General features: G+C 39.4%; 1 long non-coding RNA gene across 1 annotated transcript in view; it reads left to right on the top strand.

The window, feature by feature from the left end:
* LOC140713412 (uncharacterized) overlaps positions 1-18,372 on the top strand; it is a 40,090-nt gene extending 21,718 nt beyond the window's left edge. Inside the window, exons 3-4 of the long non-coding RNA XR_012095490.1 lie at positions 9,339-9,380; positions 16,922-18,372. This is a non-coding gene — a long non-coding RNA (uncharacterized lncRNA). The remainder of the gene's footprint in view (positions 1-9,338; positions 9,381-16,921) is intronic.
* The last annotated feature ends 1,487 nt before the right edge of the window (positions 18,373-19,859 follow it).

Here is a 19,859-nt window from a genome sequence, read left to right as displayed (position 1 = left end):
CGCAGGGCCTGGGGAGGCTGCTTGCTGACTTGTGTGCCTCACAGAGTCACTGTGCCTGCTCAGGCATCATGTGCTATCAAAAGCTTCTCTCCAATGCTTACTTTCTTTTCACCTATGCACCATTTTTGTCTGGGAGGAAGGTAAAGATGGCCATGAAATGCTCAGACTGATGTGGGGAGTTTCTGTGTCTCTCTTTTCTCAGGAGCTTACTCAGGGTGGAAGGCAGGTCATAGGCCAATATCTAATCCAGTGACTTTCTCTAATCCTTCTTTTCCTCCCCAGTTTGTGGGTGTCCAGATTGTCTGGGGTTAAGTGGAGAGGATAGGAGATCTGAATTCTTACAAACACATTTGCTTTGTACATCTATATCTTTTAACATCAATGTTTTAATATTTAATAGACAAGAATTTTCTCTTCTGCTCTCTGATCCCACCATGAGAAATAATCTCTGTGATGAATGGTCTTAACTATACAAGTTGATGAGGGGGAACCAGAAGGAGAAAAAAAAATGTTGCTTAATATCTTATTTTATGACATTTAACCACACAGTAGGTCAGCAGGTATAACAGGAACATCATAACAAGAATCTAGCTAGAACTTGACCAAAACTAAACCAAATCCAATGCAAACTTTCTTTTTCTTGGCACACCTTCTGAATGTTGCTGTAGACCAGAGGACAGAATAATGTAGAAAAACATCTTTTTCTTCCAATCTTAAGCTGATCATCGTTTAGTTGGAAATAAATCTGAGATCCTAAATGGCAACAAAAACAAAAACAGCTCAAGCAAACAGGCAGTATTCACTAATGATGACTTTGGTGAAATAGAGGAAAGGAATTGTCAGGAAGAAGAAGGGAGGCCATGGCAAGTGAATGTCCCTTTGCAGCCATCATTTTTCTAGGGTTGCAGTAGGGATACAAAGGCAGGGCAACAATCCCCTTTCAGACATGACATGCTGGGGAGTCGGAATTAGTGAAGAGGAGATAACACTCTATTTAAAAATTTAGTTGCTTCCAGTTTCTTTGGGTCACTCATGGTTGCACTGAACTGCTTGCTGTAAATAGATTTTTCTAGTTAGACTTAAATGATAAAAATCTGGTTCAGTGGGCTGTATGACTATAAAAAATGTCATAGCCAACCATTTTAGGGCAAGCTTGAAAAGGTGAAATAGTAAAGGTATGAAATACACATATCCATACATTCATTTATTTAACTAATTCATTGAGCCAACAACTGGACTGCACCTACTGTATTCCAGGCCTATGCTAAGCAGTAGAATACAGAAACCAATAAAAAGGAGTATGCACTATCTAGATGCTCACTGTGAGGTAAAGGGACACACAGCAACCAGCTATGTTATATAAGATTATTCTATGGCCAAGGTATGTCAGGGGAAGAGACCAGCTCTACCTAGCTGGGGATTGGGAAGGCATCACAAAGATAGCAGGGAATAATCAAATGTATCCTTTGAAGGAAAGAACATCTTGGAGTTAAAAAGACTTTGATGAGGACCAGAGGCCAGAGAGAGCACAGCATGTTTAAGGAAATGCCTAGACTTTAGAGTGAGAGGACCTCAGAGAACTTTGCAGGAAGCAAATGGAAATGAGCCTGGAAAGTAGGCAGGGGCTGGATAATTAAGGACTCCTTAGCCCATCATATAAAATCAGGACATTATCCTTTGATGGAGGAGCACCACTGGCCGGTTTTTTAGCAGGGAAAGCGTGACCAAATGTATCATATTTTAGAGAGAACACTTTAGTGCTATTGTGTTGAGTTAATTACAAGGAATCCACAGTGGAAACTGGAAGTCTATTGTATACTATAGGAGAACTAAAATGGGGTCCAACCTAAATCAATAGGAGTGGGAATGCAAGAAAGGGCAGGTTCAAGAGGTGGTGTGGTGTAGAACTAAGGCGTTAGGATGTGTGCAAAGGCAAGGGGGGAATAAAGACAATGTCCAGGTTTTTGGCTTAAATGGGGAACAATAGAGCATACGGGATAGAGAGAAAGAGCATACAGGATAGAGGAGGTTTCCTGGGGATTAGAGGGTGGAAGTTCAGTTTTAGACATGCCAAATTTGAGATGCCTGTGGGACATCAAAATGGAGATGTCTTACAGCTGTTTGACGTACAGGTCTGCAGCTCAGTATAGAGGTCTGGGCTGATTTATATTTGGGAGTCATGTCTCTGAGGCTGTGAATCAGTCCTGTCAAGAATGCTGATATTTATGAACTAAGAGAGAAGAAGAGTAGCCAGTGAAAGAGACTGAAAAGAGTAAGTCAGAGGTATAGGAGAACATGGGGCCTGATTACCAGGACACAAGGAAGGAGAGAGCATTAGGAAGAAGGGAATGGTTAGCATCGTCAAATGCTATAGCAAAGTCACATGGGGCCATTGTAGTAAAGCTGGAGGGCAAAATGACTACTCGCCAGGGAGAGGCAGATTTTGCTCCAATACATGGAAGAGCTTTCTCGCAATCGATACATCTAGTCCCCTGCATACAGCAGGCAATTGACAAATATTTGCTTGAAATAAGGGTTATTTAATGATGGAATTATTTATCTGATGAGGACCACACAGGAGTTCATTAAGCAAAGGTGAGCTGCTCAAGTGACAGGGATGCTATAAAAGGGATCCCTGCAATGGTTGGAGATCGGTATAAAGAAAGCCCTTTGAGCAGTTTGGATGGCAAATGTTTGGTGTGAGTGTAGTGGTTTTGTTTTTGTTTTTCATTTTAAAATAAAATTACTTTGGCCAAATAAAGAGTGAAACCCAGCCCACTCCTTACTCATCATGCCATTTGACGTAATTCTTGTAACCCTCGTGTCATAATTTCCTCACTCATAAACTTGGGATATATCATCTGTCCTATCTACTCCCCCAGAGAATAAATGTGCTTGTTAAGTGTTTGGGAACATGAAGAAAAAAAGAAGGATAATGATACAAGACAGGTCTGGGAGATCTAAGCTTGGCTTTGCTACCATTTTCCTAGATTGACTTAGACAAACTAGTTTTTACGTTTATAAAATGAAGGGGCTAGGCAATATGTCGAAGCTCTCTTCTGCCCCCATTTTCTTTAGGCTGTGATGTTCATTTCTTTGGCATGATCACCATCACCATCATTCCCAGGTTCAGGGCACAGGCAGGTGGAAAGGACTTTTTAAATGCACACTGGCTCAGGTGACCCCCAGTGCAGACGAGTGATGGGGGTAGGGACAAATCTCAGTATTGTGTCCACTTTCCAGATGACATTGCTTCTCAATAAAGTCAACCATGACAGGCCTGGGGTCACAGAACTGACAGACACTGGAATGGAACCTTCAGCTCGCTTCTTTTCTCTCCAAAACCATGCTCTGTCCACCTCCCTACAGCATTGTGTACTTATGTTGGGCATTGTTATTATTCAACAGCAACCCTGGATTGATAAGGAAGAGGTCAATCCTGCCTTCAGAAGGCCCGACTTAGAGTCCAGTCTTAAGCCCTTGTTTCGTGTTCAACATTGAGAAGGTCATTTCCCCATTGTGGAGATGCTCAATTTCTTCATATACAAAGAAGAGAGCCATTGCATCCTGCAGGTTCTGGAGGTCATGAAGAGGGTGAAATGAGATGAGGGAGGCAGGCTGGGAATCACTATGCACATTGCAGGGCCTGTGTTTCTGTGAGGTTTGCAGGCACATGGTACAGCTGATTGCACAGCGATAACAGTGCTTTTCAATGTTGTGGGGCTCAGCATGCCTGCGCTGGGAGCCGGTTCTCTCCCAATGGCTTGGGTAAAATACCCCTCAGAGGGGCTGCATCCTCCCTCCCTTTCAATCCAAATATTTAGCTTCAAGCCTGCTTCAGCTGTGCTTTGGCAAGAAGTATTCGGGAGGAGGAGGCTGCTCTGAGGGGCCCTCCTTTGAAGCCCTGGATGTCCTACAGTGATATGGGGCCTTGGCCAAGGAAGTTGAGCTTTGAGGCCAGCAGCAGGTTTGAGACACTCCGGGGGCTGCTGACTTCAGCTGAGGGGGCTCAAAGCCCAGATCCCCACACAGCTGTGGACTCTCAAGGATCTCTCTCTCTCTTTCTGTTTCTCGGGCAGAGCTTCATGTGCCTCTGAGCCAGCCCTGCAGCAGCCCTTAGCAGCCCTTCTCTGGGGCTGGGTTATCTGTATGCCCAGGAAATCACTGGGCTGAGGGTACAAGATGGGATCTTGGCTTTCTTAAAAGAAGAATGAGTTATTATCATTGAGTCCTCGGGGGGAACTCTTGGGGCTGGACTCACCATTACTCCCAGTGACCTACTTGGGAGATTTCTGTTTCTTGTTCCTGAAACCTTAGATTCTGAGGGCTGTTTCTACCATGAGATATAGGACTCATTAACTTAAAAATATGACCACTACTCATCAATTTGGGCCCACTGTACCCATAGAACAGCCGGCAAAGAAAAGAGTTCATGCACTGGCAGTTGTAATACACCCTGATCATAAGGAGAAAGCATGGTTATTTCACAAAGATGGTAGGGAAGGGTAGGAAGAATATTTACTTTTTCCTCAGGAGATGCCCTACTCCCTAAATAACTGAATTCCTATTGAATGTATTCAGAGAAGTTGGCACTTAGGTATTGTGAATGCTGCCACCTATATTAGAATCAAGGGTAAGAAAAATTGGAGTGAGAGCAATGGAAGTTGAAGAATAAGATCAATTGAACATATATGGAAGAGAAGGGTCTCTCCTTTAGGTCCAGGTGTGACCTTGGCATTGTATAAGGGCAGGAGGCAGAGGAAGGTGGATGTCCTTCTCTCCAATGGCTCTGCACTCACTCACCTTTCTCAGAATAATTGGTTGTGAGGACAAAAATGATGTCACTATACTACACCATCTCCTCATTTGAGGCAATAAAGATTTGGGTGAACTTGAACTTACCATTATGATTGAGAGAAAGTGGAGAATCATTTGGGAAAACAAACTAAAAAAGCAGGTTTGTTGACTCAATGATTCATAAAATGGTCACTGCTTTATTTTCTGTAGCTGGACATTTTCTCCTCTCTTTAAGGTGAGTGCCTTGAATAGATTGATGTTCTTGGGGAAGAATACCTATCTCAAAGGTGGAATCACTGATTAATGTTTTCCAGGGATATGTTTATCACTGAATCTGCAATGGCTAGAGCAATTTCCGGCAACATGGGTACTCGGAAAATATTTGATGAGTAAATAGAAGGAAGGAAGGGAGAAAGGAAGGCAGGAAAGAAAAAAAGGTAGGGAAGTAAAGGTAGGGAAGGAGAGGTGAGAGGAGGGGAAGAGAGGGAAGCAAGGAGGCAGCAGAGTGGTAGGGAGAGAGAGAAAAGGGAGGGAAGGAGGGAAGGAAGGAAGGAAGGAGGGAGGGAAGGAAAGGAAGGAGGGAGGGAAGGAAAGAAGGAAGGAAAGGAAGGAGGGAGGGAGGGAAGGAAGGAAGGAAACAAAGAAGGAAAGGAGGGAGGGAGGGAGACAAGGAGAGAGGAAGGAATGAAGGAGGAAGGGAAGGGAGGGAGGGAGGGAGGAAGGAAGGAAGGAAGAAAGGAAGGAAGGAAAGGAGTTTCTTATTTCTGGCTCATCAGACTTAGAGGTCACACTTGTGATACTATTCCGTGATAATGTATTTGGTATCCTGGAGGTGGGAAAAATTCATTTTTGCCTCATTAAATTTATAAAACCCATGGCTTTTGCCTAAGGGAAGAACTGTGTTTATAGAATGGTGAAGTGTTTTGAAGTAAATTGATTCTGCATGCAAAAGTGTATAACAATTTTGTTGACATCAGATTTTTACTATGGTAAGTTCAGAAGGTTGATGTTCAGAAAGTTGATGTTCCTTGACTATACCTCTTGGTCTGGTAGAGGCTTCTTTCTGTCACTCCCGTATCCTAACTGCATCACTTTGTATTATGGCTCCTCCTCGCCTAAGACAGTTCACTTCTGCTTGCTCCTAAGCAGCAAGAATTGAAAGAAAATGTGTAGACTTAGAAGAAATAATACCCCAGAGCCACCTTTAAATGCATTTTTCCAAGGCATATCAAAATATCCTTGGAATTTGTTGTGAAAATTTGACCACATCCTAGTTAGCATGAGGTTAAAATTAACAGTAACATGTGTTTTAGGGATCTCAATTTGCAAAATATTAATAGAGTTCATGGGCAGTTAACTGCAATAAACGGAGGAAATGAAGTTTATAGTGCAGGGCCCTGGGGATTACAGCTTTCTCTACCCCTGAGCACGTTCATATCCCGAACTCACGTAAAGTGAGGAAGGCCATAAAAGGAACAAAGAAGGAAAGCTCAAGGTTGATGTTATAGGTCTCTTTCTCTTCCCTCCTGGGAGGGCTTCCAGTGCATCCAGGGGTAGCCTCACTTAGCCTTAGTTTCCTCCTGCCCATTCAGAAACCCATGATTTACCCTGAGGTGCAAAAACAGGGACCTTCAGTGAGACTCATAGCTGCTGAAACATCAGAAAGGAGCCCTGACCAATTTCTTATCACTTCTGTGGAAATGTGATGCTTATTGCATTTTCATCTCAAGTTAAACTACTTAGGCATAAAAAAATTTAAAAAAATGTATGAAGACATTCCAGATTGAGAGTCAGTAGACATGGATTTATGCATTCTCTGCTTTTGACTCTCTTGTGACTTTAAGGAAATCATGCCTTCCTTCTACACTTTTGCCTCCTCACCTAAACAGAAATAGTAGGGCTAGGGGATCTCTAGGGGCTCTTCCTGCTCTTTAGTCTGTAGTTTAATGTGAATCTGACTTTTGTCCAGTGGGCTTTCTTAGGAAAATTTACCAAAGAATGATTATTGAATACAAGATTCAGATATTAGAGCCAGGAAAAGTCCATGCAAGCTAAAGTAATCACAATAGCAAGAAAGGTAGGCTTTATTTCAAAGGCAAGATGGAGATTGAATGATGAGAGAGGAAAGAGGTCATTCCAGGCAAAGAGAAGGCTTAGGGTAAAGAGGTGTGAAGATACAAGGCGTGATTTGAAACTCAATGGGAGAGCAAGGTAATTGGAGCAAGTTGAACAAGGAAACAAAAGAGGAGAACCTCCACAGCCTTCCCAGGACTTCATCTGGACCATTTCTGGGGCCACCTTCAGGGACACACTTCAGTGTAGTATATAGGAACATTTTTGGGCTCAAAATGTCAAAAAAGGTGGCTGATCTGGACTGTTTCTGATGAGGGCCCTACTGGTCTTGCCTGCCGAGTTAGTGCTCTTATAGCTGAGACCTGACTTTTTCACTCCAGTTGGTAGCTGTCCTCATGTCAGTTCCTTTCACACTAGCTCCTCCACAGGCCTTTGCCATACTCACCTTCTGCTTCTAGAATGGGAGTCATTCTGCTTTCGAGAGAGCCTCCATGGAAAGAATCTGGGAGTGATGACTTTCCAGGGTGTTAACATATGAAATCTTCCACCCTCTTCATATATATATATATATAGTTTGTTTGTTTTCTTTTTTTTTTTTGAGATGGAGTCTTGCTCTGTCGCCCAGGCTGGAGTACAGTGGTGCAATCTCAGCTCACTGCAACCTCTGCCTCCCAGGTTCAAGCGATTCTCTTGCCTCAGCCTCCTGAGTAGCTGGGACGATAGGTGCATGCCACCACTCCTGGCTAATTTTTGTATTTTTAGTAGAGGTGGGGTTTCACCATGTTGGTCAGGCTGGTCTTGAACTCCTGATCTCGTTATCCACCCGCCTTGGCCTCCCAAAGTGCTGGGATTACAGGGTGAACCACCATGCCTGGCCCCCTCTTCATATTCTTAAGGCTCAATCTTCTGGGCTTCCAGGAGGCCTAAGGGTACCCAGTACTCACACCACTTCTGCTCTTGGCAAAGTTATCAGGAGACTTCCACCACTTCAATCTTTGGGACAGTGAAGTTCAGTGGAGCTCAGACTATCATGAACCCTTGCTAGTATCCATTGACTGGGTTTGACACCCAGGCACTCTCATTAGATTCTAATCACTTTTTGCCACAGTGAGGTCTGAGACTTAGTACTCTCTGGGTCACCCTGCTGACATCTCTATTCCCTCTGACCTTGTCACTAGAACTGGGATCTGGCCTTGTATTTTTCTTAGTCATGAGCCCCTACTTTGTTAAGTGTTTCAGGCTCCCCCAGGACAACAGTTGTCAGCTCATTTATCTATGAGTATTAATATCCTGCCTTGTGCTTGCCTGGATTCTTTATCTGACTGGCAGGTGCTCTGGGGTAGACCACCTTCTGAACTGTGACCTAGGTTGCAACAGCCTCTCACACCTGTATCCTTACACTCATTTGTGTTGCATGCTTCAATTCCCAAAACATTCATCACACATTCTTCTTACATAAACTTTATTTCTTGTCCTTGATTTGTGAGCAGTTAGAGCAATAGCCCCCCACAGAAATATCAAAAGCTGTTTGTTATTACAAAGACCTCATTCTACTCTCATTAAAGATGTTGGGAAAGAATGTCATGATTCTATCTCATATTCTTGGTGGGAATAATTTGATAACTACCTGATAAAACTTTTTAGTCTCATAATCACTTGCTCTGAATCTCCAGAACACTGAGAAATTGAAGGAAATATGTAAGGGTTGTTTGTTCCTTTATTTGCTTATTTTAATTAATGTCAGCATTTTCACAAAAGTTGTGGTCTTTTTAATTGTGCACACTTTGTGCCTTAGTTTATCTGTGTTCAGTTCCTGGCCAGAGATCATTTGTTTTCATAAGAATGTACATGTGCCTGAAGCATCAGAGCTACAGGCGCTGCTCCCACCCCATCCCTGCAGACTTCATCCTGCTCAGTCCAAGGCAAGGGAACTATCCACTGGCTCAGACCCATTATGAGAAAAGTCTAGAATTGTCTTATCTAGTAGTCCTGGGCCAAAAGGAAACTGAGGAAGCTCTTCAGTACGCAAGAGTCTAATGAATGGCAGGTCTCTCAACTGCCACGAGCATGCCCACCACAGGCAGAAGATGCCCACTGCCATCCCTCCCCAAGCTGATTGAACACTCACAATCTCATGGGACTGCTCAGTGCTGAGTTAACAGAACCCCTTTGGAGCCTGCAAACTGGATTCCTCAGCACATCCAACAAGGGCTTCTACACTTTTTCCTCACTCAAGACATATTGAGCATTTTTCCCTCAAATGGGCCAATGCAATTGGTGCCTGTATGGTAGACACATCTGACAGCAATAGCTTAACTGAAGCCTACCCTGAGAATGACCCTGTACAGCAGATGGACCTGACAACAGTAATTTAAGAAATGAGGGTGCTCATGTGGAGGTTGCTGAGGAGAGGGTGGTCAGTGAGGATGTTATGTAAACTGCATGTTTTTTTTTTTTTTTGCCAGCAGTTGTGGTTTTCCTGTCCAGCCTGCCACCACTGGACCCTGTATGTAAGTTCCTGCAAATAAAACCATAGGCCTCTTTTGCTGGCTCTAGGTCTCTTCTCCAGCCTCTTGAACCCAGCGCCATCCCTACTGAAGTTAAGAGGGGTCTGGCATGACAGTGTCACAGCATGCTTCAATGCCTGCAGAATAGACTGAGTCTTATGGTTTTGGCTCTATTGAGTTTATTCTGATGAAGGCAAGGTTCTTATCCTTTTCACTCATCCATAGTCAAGGAGAAAGGCCATCCACAGGAGCTGACGCCCCAAGGGGAGATCACCTATTACCCTAGATAACTCAGGTCTGGTCTCCCCAGCACAAGTGTCAATATAGGTAAAATTACTTCTGATTCCAATCCCAAAGTCCTCCATATGTCTTGCTTTTCCAGCAGATTCCCTTAAGCAGTCCAAAATCCTCTGAAGGGCTTGACATGTGCTGAGCTCCTGAAGGCTGTGGGTAAAGCCAACCATGGAGCTTCAGGGGATGTTTGCATGCTGAGCAGGCTTAGCAGAGACACTGTGCCAAGGAGTGTTTTTAGAGTGAAGAGGAATTTGAGTTTTTCTCATCTAGGACCAGGAAAGATTACTGGTATGACTCAGAGGATTACAGTAAGAGAGCCTTTTCAATAATGGGGTAAAGAGGAAATCAGACTGAGTTTGCAGGAGGCATCTTGGGGTTTTAATCCCTGCTCAACAACTTACCAACTCGGGGGCTATGAGCCATTTATTTCTCTTAGCCTTGATATCTTTATCAATTAAATAGAGATAATAATACGCATCTTGAGGAGGTACCCTGAGAATTACATGTGGTCATGGTTATAAAATATCTAAACAACATTTGGTACACAGTAAGTGCTCAATAATAGAAGCTGTTTACTACAGTAAAGGAGAGTTAAGGCAGGTTACTGGAATTACTTCATCATTTTCTCTAGATCTGAGAGATTCCAAAGGAGCTGATATAACCAGACATATGGCCTAGTTAGTTCTAGGAAAATCTATAACAAAACTCACTTTTCTTATAAGCTTCAGCAGAACTAAGAGAAATAACTGCCCTAAAGTTTGGAGAAGAGCAAAAGCCTGAATTCAGGACCTATTTGTCTCGCGACAAGTAGAAGCTCCCTACGGCATACTCAACACCACATATGTGCACAGAGGTGCACAAACACAAAGGTGCAGACATACATGCATACGTGCACATATTCACATACGGAGCTCCCACTCCAAGAATGAGCTACCTCCCTTGCCCACTGTTCTTAAGCTCCTATGCTGTATCAAAGGAGAAGAAACTGATGTTTCAAGCTTGTTGAATTCTAACTCATCAAAATAGTTTGGTTTACCCCCTGTGCTACTTTACAAGGCACTTAGGCATTTTTTCATGGGGTTGGGAAATCATGTTTCATCAGTAATAAACAGGATCAACCCCCAAAGACTGAAGCTCAATTTCAAGCTCAGAACCCAGGAGGTCAGAGTGGATTCTATCACAGAAAATCACAAACTCCCTTTCCTTAGCAAAGCAAAACATATTCTGGGAGAAAGAGAGGAGGCTTCAAGTCAAGCACAGCAGTTTCTAATATTTTTCCACTTGACTTTTCTTAATTAGTGTTGACTAGCTTAACGAAGCAATTAAGGGGCTTATTTGCTTTTTAAAATCACATGTGAAATTTAAGAAACCTTGAAATAGAAGAAATATTTGTCCCCAAGATCTTACTCCACAAGGGATATCAGTTTGAATATTCTCCAACCACTAGAAAGTGAGAACAACTGGCCCTGTTCTCCAAATGAGGCCCAAGCAAAACAGAAATCGCAGTAGCCGGCTCTGCATGTAGAAATCCTCAGTAAGTGAACGGCTGCTTTTCAGATGTTATTTCTGAGACTTCCATTGAAAACAACAATGATAATTAGTTTTTGATAATAAAGACATCTACCACTTATTGATTAATTATGAGCTAAGAAGTGTGTTGCAGACTTTTCATATGTTATTTCAATTTAAATCTGTAAATGTTCCCTTCCCTTTTTACTAGAGTAAGAAAATAAGGATTCAGAGAGGGTGAATGGCATGCCCAGGGTCACACACCTGTCAGGACCTCAACTGAAACTTTTCTCATTCAGACACATGGTTGTCCCATGACATTTCACTTTCTTCCCTTGTGATAATTCTAAACCAGGAGAATTGTGGCTTAAATAAGTAAACTTGTGTGTGCATGTTTACACCTACATTTATATAAATAGCATATACAATAGTAAAAAATCATGTTATTTTAAATAATTATATCTAATTATCTGTATGACAATCTAATAAGCCCCTAATAGATAGTATATTAATCATATGATTATAGTTTAAGTTATTTACATGAAATAAGCTTATATATCACAATTTGTAACTGATATAAACATAAATTGATAATAATACAAATATACAGTATATTAAATGTGATATGTATGTAACATATACATGAGACCTACAAATCCATAATATGTAATACAAGCCATAATATAACATGATATATAAAACATATAATACATAATATTACGATATATATAATGTGTTTGTATACAATACACAACACATGATATATAATATGTGGAAATTATGTCTTTAATAATTGTGTATAATTACAGAATTATCAGAAACTTTGATACAGGGTTAACAATTAGATTATTTTAATAAATATATACTTATAGGACGATATTCTATATTACAATATAACTCAATAAATAAATTTGATTATTAAATAATAATATTATGGAGTAATTAACTGGACTATCCAGAGTTTAATGTGTGCATCTGGTCATACACAAGTTCACATTTATTGTCTATCATGTGCTAGAAACAGTGCAAAGCACTTTATATATCACCTTTTTAAACCTTTCCACAAACCAGCAAGGTAGGTACCATTCACTGAAAAGAAATTGAGGCTTTTATCAGTTAAATATTCTTTTTTTGTTTTTCTTTTAGGGGCACAGAACTAGCAAAAAAAAACCCTTATTTTGTCTTATTCCAAATGATATCAAGTGTTTGTATTCTACCAAGTCAGATAAGTAGGTGGAGAAAAGATGAAGTGGCAAAACACATGAGGGACAAAGAGATTATGCCTTCATGCTTCCCTGCTCCTTGAAAATGTAGTATATGCCAAGTTTTCATTGATTCAGTGGGGAAGGCAAGGGACGCTGGCCTGGTGCCAGTTCAACCACTCTCTCAGTCTCTTGTTTATTCAACAAGCTGTTCCTCTGGGTCCTGGGGAAGAGGGAATTATTTGGGGTGGCAGCCCATGGCATATGTCCTGATGCAGCCTGTGGCATATGTCCAAGCCCCTCCCAGTGTGACACTCTTGTGACCAGGGTCCATATGCTCATGGCACTCCCTTGGACTTAGCTGTTTTTTCATTGCCTCTGGGACTGCAGGCTAAATACTTGGCACTGGAAACATTGCCAGCAGCAGCACAGTTTGGGAGTACATCCCACATGGGCACTGAGTCAACAGTGCCAACAGGAGGAAAACATATGAGCCCAGGGAGATTTCTTAACTATTTACCCAGTGGGGGAAATTGTTTATTTTCTACATATCTCCCAAACAGCCCATTTATGAGCTCCATTTATGACTTCAAACAGGTAAGTTGGCAGAGACATAGCAGTGAAGGTAAGATGATGACTAATTAATAGCCTTGCAACAGGTTTCAACACCCAGATCTACAACTACCATTATTATTTTTCTTAACCACTAACATTTATTTTCAAATACAAACATGCTTTTAAGTATTTTTCTTAATACAGATAATAGTTTTATCTTGTTCCTGGCACCATTTCCTCTTCCCAATAGGGTTATAAATAGGGTATTCCATTTGGCAAGGGTCTTGTCCGTGGCATTGGAGAGACGGTTCTATAGTTACTGTAACAAAACAGCACATAGTTGGCATATTTCTCCCCAAACTTTCCTAACATTTACACTGCCATCTGCATACTTTTCACTTGACTTCACTCTGAAAATTGACTGTTCCTCTGATGCATACCAGAGACTTGGCTACTTGGACATTTGGAAACAAAATAGAAGGAACAAAACATGAAAAAGGAAGCATTCTTCCCATTTCGGATCCCAGGCATTCAATACTTGTAGTAGTACAGTAGTTTGTAAGAATGGTTTAAGGTAGCTTCCTTTAAGGTCAATTTTAATTTTAAGATTTTAGGATTCTGTGAACGAAGGGATAATGCATTAATCAATATACTAATATCAATAACTGCTTTATTTTCCTGAGTTTATACGGCTATTTGCCCATATTTAAATATACATGTAGAAAAATGTGGGATCAGTATGTGTATGTAAGAAAACTCAAAAATGAGTCTTAAAAACACAATAAAGTTAAAATGGAAGATCCAGACCTAAAACCCTTTCTAAAGTTCTGCTCCCAACATTTCAAATAAATGTCAGATAATGCAAATGAGTTTTTAAAAGGATCAAGATGCTAGAACATAATATCTCTGGAAGTTCAAGGATTTCCATTGTTGTGAGACAAAGAATGCATAAGAATACAAATCTCCATAGTTTTGTCTTCCAGATAACCCGATAATCCTCACTAGCTGGGCTTCACTTTCTTTTCAGGTTTAAATAAAGGAGGGGGAAGGTTTCAGCAATAGCTGCAGGAGTTATTGATGAATTGAGGATTCTCCAAAATGAGACTTTTAGAGAGATAGAATACACATAGCCCTTGCCTGGAGAACTGGATGAATTCACTCTGTCTTCATCAAACATGGTTAGCCCAGGCATCATTTGAATGAATGTGAAGGAAAAACTAACTTCTCGATGTTTTTTCCTGAAACTCTGCCTGTGCATTTGCTCATGTCATATGAGCATATAGAAGAGAAGCCAGGTCACTGAGTGAATATTGGCCCATAACACATTTTATGGAAGGCTATTTGGTGCCTAGTCATCCCCAGAACGTCTTCATATGAGGATTTACTGAGCCAAAAACAATTTAAGATTTATTTGAGAAGTCACCCAAGTGATGAGTCCCTTTGTGGATACAAAGATATTAGTGATTAGAATGGTTGTGTTGGAGATGAGAAGTTGCGTTGCCGTTGCTGCTATTGTTTTATTCTTTTTCTTTGCTCTAATGCAAAATACTGTAGGAAAATAATTTTGTTTTACCAAGTTTAATGTGAGATTTTACTTGTGATTTTGATATTTTGATCCCAAGCCTTACAGTTGGAGAAGTCAAATTTTCTGTTTTTGTTTTAACAATCATTTTAGCTTATAGAATGAAGGAGTGGACACTGGCTAACTTTACAGAATATTTTATCCATAATTAAGAATCTAATGAAGCTGAAACAAGAACATTGTTTCTTATGGGTTTAAAATAATATAGATGATGTATTTTCATTACAAGTGCTTTGGAGATAAAAATTTGAGGGAGAATAAACCAGTACACACCTGCACACTCACACACACACTCACACACACATTTACACACATACAGGAAAAAAAAAATACTTTTTAAAGCCTTACCTGCTGACATATGTTGTGTTTAAATGAATATTCACTACATCCAACTCTTGTCACTTTCATCCATCTTAGATATTTAATTTATATCTAACATTAACATTTAACATTAATATTTAACATTAACGTAATATCTAATAACACTAACACAGAGCTATGGTTGAGTTTGTAAGACAATATCACAGCACAACATATATTTGTGTAAGGTATGATGCTGAGTTCTGGATGTTGACTGAGAGACGAAAGAATGGACATCATTTTGACGTTGGAAAAATTCATAAATTTGGTGGAGAACAAACATCTGTCATACAAGCTAAATGAGCGTAAGTTGTATTTTAAACTCAGCAGTTCACAAATTTATCAGTTACAACCTTAACATCTTCTTTGATACCAACTTCCAATTCATCTATCTTATACTTTTCTTACCTTGGCCTCTCCAAATTATCTCAGTTCATCTCTCTTCTTCAGTCAGTCAGTGTCTGCTTCCTGTGGGTAGATCTACAATTCTGTACTAACCTGTCGCTTTGTAATTCAAGTCTCGCTTGATTGACACTGTCTAAAATGGTAGCCCCTAGCCACATCTGGCTTTTACATTAATATTAAAATTAAACTTTCCGTTTTTTATTCAGACCAATCACCTTTCAGAGTGCCTTACAGCCACATATGGCCCATTGCTACTATTGGTGAATGACGCTGGTATTTCCACTGGCTCAGAAAGCTCTGAGACAGATCTGCTCTAAAGCACAGTTCAAAGCTCCCTTGCCAGGCTCTTCTCCAGATGGTTTCCTCAGGCAAGCGAGCCTCCAATAAGTTAAATATTCATTGTTTTCTGCATATATTCTGAGCTTCACTGACTTGGGGGCTTTCCTATTTCCAAAGCTTCAAGTGTTCTTTTGAAATCCTATTGTCATTTAAGGCCTAGAATAAAGAATTGTTTCCCCTTCTTTTAAGAAGCCTTTTCTTTTCTTTCTTTCTTTTTTTCTGTTTGTCACACAGCCTTTATTGCTCCCTCACTTTTTTTTTAAAATTATTATACTTTAAGTTCTAGGGTACATGTGCACAACATGCAGTTTTGTTACATAAGTATACATGTGCCATGTTGGTGTGCTGCACCCATTAAGTCTTTTCTAATCTTCCCAGTGAGAGCTTTGACTCCTCTGGAATCTGAGAGCACACTTTGTGCCTCAGCTGTGCTTCACTTAGAGCCCTGTTTCAGCGACAAGAGTTGGATGCAATGAATGTTCAGTTATTCAAACACAGCATATGTGAGCAGATAAGCCTTAAAAAATTGTGAACTGCTGAGTTCAAAATGTAAGTCTTCAGAGGATTTTTTTTTTTTTCTCCAGTAATTGGTTATGCTAGTTTTTTGAGGTCAGGGGAAGCATGAAATTTTCATATTTCATGACCTCTGGTTTTTCTTCTTTGTGTGTTTTATTTTACTTATTTATTTTTTAAGTTTTGAGGACATTAAAGATAAAATAAAAGAATAAAAAGGGAAGAAGGACACAATTGGTGACAAAATCTGAAGGTGGAAATGAAGAAATAGAGTTACATCAGCCATATATGGGGGAGGGATGGGGTTGCTGCACATTGTAGAATAAAGTCCTATAATTAAATTCTTTTTCTGTTAATTTGCTTTCTGGATCTATGTGAGTTAATTATTGTCACTAAACCTGTCATTTGTTTTTGTTTTATCTGTAGAATAAAAATAGTAATGCTCACCATATAGGTTGTTGTAAACATCCCTTAAGGTAATATATGTAAAAGCACCTCTTAAAAAAAAAAAAGTCTCATACAAATGTGAGTGGTTGTTTACAGCAAGCTTCCAGAAAAGCAGGGTTTGGAATGGGGAGAAACACATGTTCTCCTGTCCCTTCACAAACCCACTTTCTCTAACAAAGCCCTGCCGACTGATAAAGTTCCAGTAGGCTCTTTGTGAGTTATCCACAGGGTTCCCTTTTTATCTCACAGAAATATTTATATATCTATACATTTCTACAATATTTTTTATTCCACCCTCCTTGGGATGTAGTTATGACTGTTGAATATTTACTTTTCAGACATTCCTTCTCCCTTTGAAGAAATCCACAAAAGGAAAAGCAAAATACTGACAAGTTTTCAAAGCCATGATTTACAGGAATGAATTCTGAAAAGCAAGTGGCTAACATCCGAGTTCATCATCAAATAATATTTCTAAAGCACCCTCTAGTGTCTGGCCCCAAGCCAGATGATTCAACGCCTGGAGAAGCTACAGACTTTTTCAAAGTAAAATAGACTCATGTCTGCTCTTGAGAAGCAAGTCGGCATCATTTAGGATGCCTTAGGAATGTCTCTCTAAATAAGGATTAAAAATGGATTGCTGTAGAAAAATTAATACAGGTACAAACACTAATAATATTGAATGCAATTTAAATTCCATCTTAAAATAGATAATAGGGTTTAAAATAACATGTTGAAAATTGTACTGGAATTAGCAAAATTTAAAATCTTAGGAAGAAAAATCCTGATTTGTATGTGAAAAGGCTTTGAACTGAGGAAAATTAAGACTAGCAAGAGTAGATAGGCGTTGTCTAGTAGGAATCGTAGACCCATCAGCCACCTGATGATGCTGTGACTGATACTAGCCTGTAGTTTTCACCCAGTAAATTATCAAGTGGTACAGTAGAAAGAGCATGGTATGTAGAATCATAAGACTCATAGTTTGGGTTCAACTCTACTACTCACTTGGCCATGTGGTTTGGAACACATCACAAAAGATTTATGAGCCTTCGCTTCTTCACATGTAACATTGTGATGATTTTGCCAACTTCATAGAATTGTTTAGAGTATTACATAGGATACAACGGACTAGTTCCTTGAACAAAGTACTTGCCCCCAAAATGTTACTATTTTTTCTAGTTGTGTGATTGATTTTGCAATCAGCAATTTAATATTATGCATTCAATACATTTATAATATGCATTCAATGTGACTCTTGCATATATTTCATAAAAACAAATTTGAATATTTTTCTCATTTTATCATTCACATATCTTTGAGAATGGCATCATAGTTTTATTTTGATAACGAAGTAATAGAGTCAATTCCTGAATAGGCTAGTTGACTTTAATGAGAAATACCCATTCATTCATTCATTCATCCATTCATTCATTCATTCATTTCATTTTCAACTCTTAAATCCATAATGGCCCCTTCACTATGGGGTTCTTATATTAATAAGATGGACCAGATACTTTTATCACCTACAAAAAAAATCTTTGTAGGTGGAGCAATAAAGAGTACTGAATCATTTTAAGAAGTCACATAGAAAATGACTTTTGAACATGGAAGGACTCGGCTTGATCAAGCAAATTCTATTTCAAAGTTTTACTTGCAAGGTTATTTATTACTGTGCGGAATCTCACTCCTGGGGCTGGGGTCAAGAAAAATGGGGACACAGGTGTCTGCCTATTTGCACAGGCATTAAAAAGTATTGTAAAATGAGCTTCAGCCTTTTAAGTTACTGTCTTCTTTATAATAATAATCTTTTCCATTTTACAAGGTCTATATTATTTTTAGGTAAGAAAACACTGTAGAGTTCATGTTTTATTGTTCCTTGCAGTTATATAAATTATATTTGGCCAAAACAAATGTAATTCCTACTGTGTGAACTGGGAACCCAAAATGTTGATTTTCCTCAAGTTATAAACAATGTGAAGATATGTTATACTAGGTCACAATTTTCCAGAGCGGAGCAAAATATATAACTCAGTTTTAATAACAAAACTGCATATATCATTAAAGCTTCCTACTCCACACAGAATGTATTATATTACTCTGCCCAGCAAGAGACATCCTTTGTGTAGACCACAATTTCTAAAATACCATTTGATTGAATAGAAAACAGGTTAGCCATTTGTTAGTTTAAAAGAAAACATAATGGGTAAATGCTCATGGACATTCTGCTTTGCCTTTGCTAGTGAATATTAAATTTCTTCTCACTAAGTTTAAATGTCACAGATTTTGTAAACAACAAGGTCTGGGGGAAAACCATTATGACCCTTTTCTGACTATTAGATGAATCTTCATATTTTTAGCAACTTAGAAGCAGATGTCCTCTCCTTTTCAGCACCAATAAACCTTATTTATACATGTACTATATCAACTTCAAGCCTTATTGTAATTATTTACGTACAAGTCTGCCTCCCCAAATAGACTTGCAACTTAAGGCAAAATCCAGACTGCATTATGTTTGTATTCTGAGCCCCTGGTTCAATGTCTACCACAAAGTTGGAGCTCTAGAAATATTAAATAAAAGAGTATATGCTGAAAATTCACCACCAAATTGTTAATTTACCCACCCACCGTTCCTTTCAGAATAACTCCAAAATTTAAGAAATTGTAAGTACTATCGTTACAACGCTGATAGGAATCAGGAACTATTTCCTTTATTAAAAACTCACAGATGGGATTATTAGCTAGTCTGTCCCCCTTATTTCACAGATGGGGATTTGAGGGACCAGAAGAAGGAAGCTTCTTTACTCTTGCTATATCATAAAACTGATACCAATTATGTTTATATGATATAAAAGTAGTCCATGTTAATTCTAAACATTTTGACAAGTTCAAACATACATAAAGGAGCCAGCAACCACATGAAAAGATAACTTGAAAAATCATTAAATGTAAATCAAAACCACAATGAGGTATTACCTCAAACTTATGAGGAAAGCAAAGCAGAAACCAGAAACTACCAAATGTTGGTGAGTATGTGGAGAAACTGGAACCCTTGTGTGCTGTTAGTGGGCTTGTAAAATGGTGCAACTGCTATGGAATAGTATGACAGTTCTTCCAAAAATTAAAAATAGAATCACAGCATGATCTAGTCATTTTACTTCTGGGTATATATCCAAGAGAATTGAAAGCAGGGTCTTGAAGAGATATCTACATGTCCTTGTTTATAGAGGCAAAACCCAAATGTCCATCAGGGTATTAATGGACAAACAAAATAAGAAATGG

Source organism: Chlorocebus sabaeus, chromosome 14, assembly GCF_047675955.1.
Source record: "Chlorocebus sabaeus isolate Y175 chromosome 14, mChlSab1.0.hap1, whole genome shotgun sequence".
NCBI classification, from domain to species: Eukaryota; Metazoa; Chordata; class Mammalia; order Primates; family Cercopithecidae; genus Chlorocebus; species Chlorocebus sabaeus.
The sequence above is the reverse complement of the archived record's forward strand: the minus strand, read 5'-3'. Positions and strand labels throughout refer to the sequence as shown.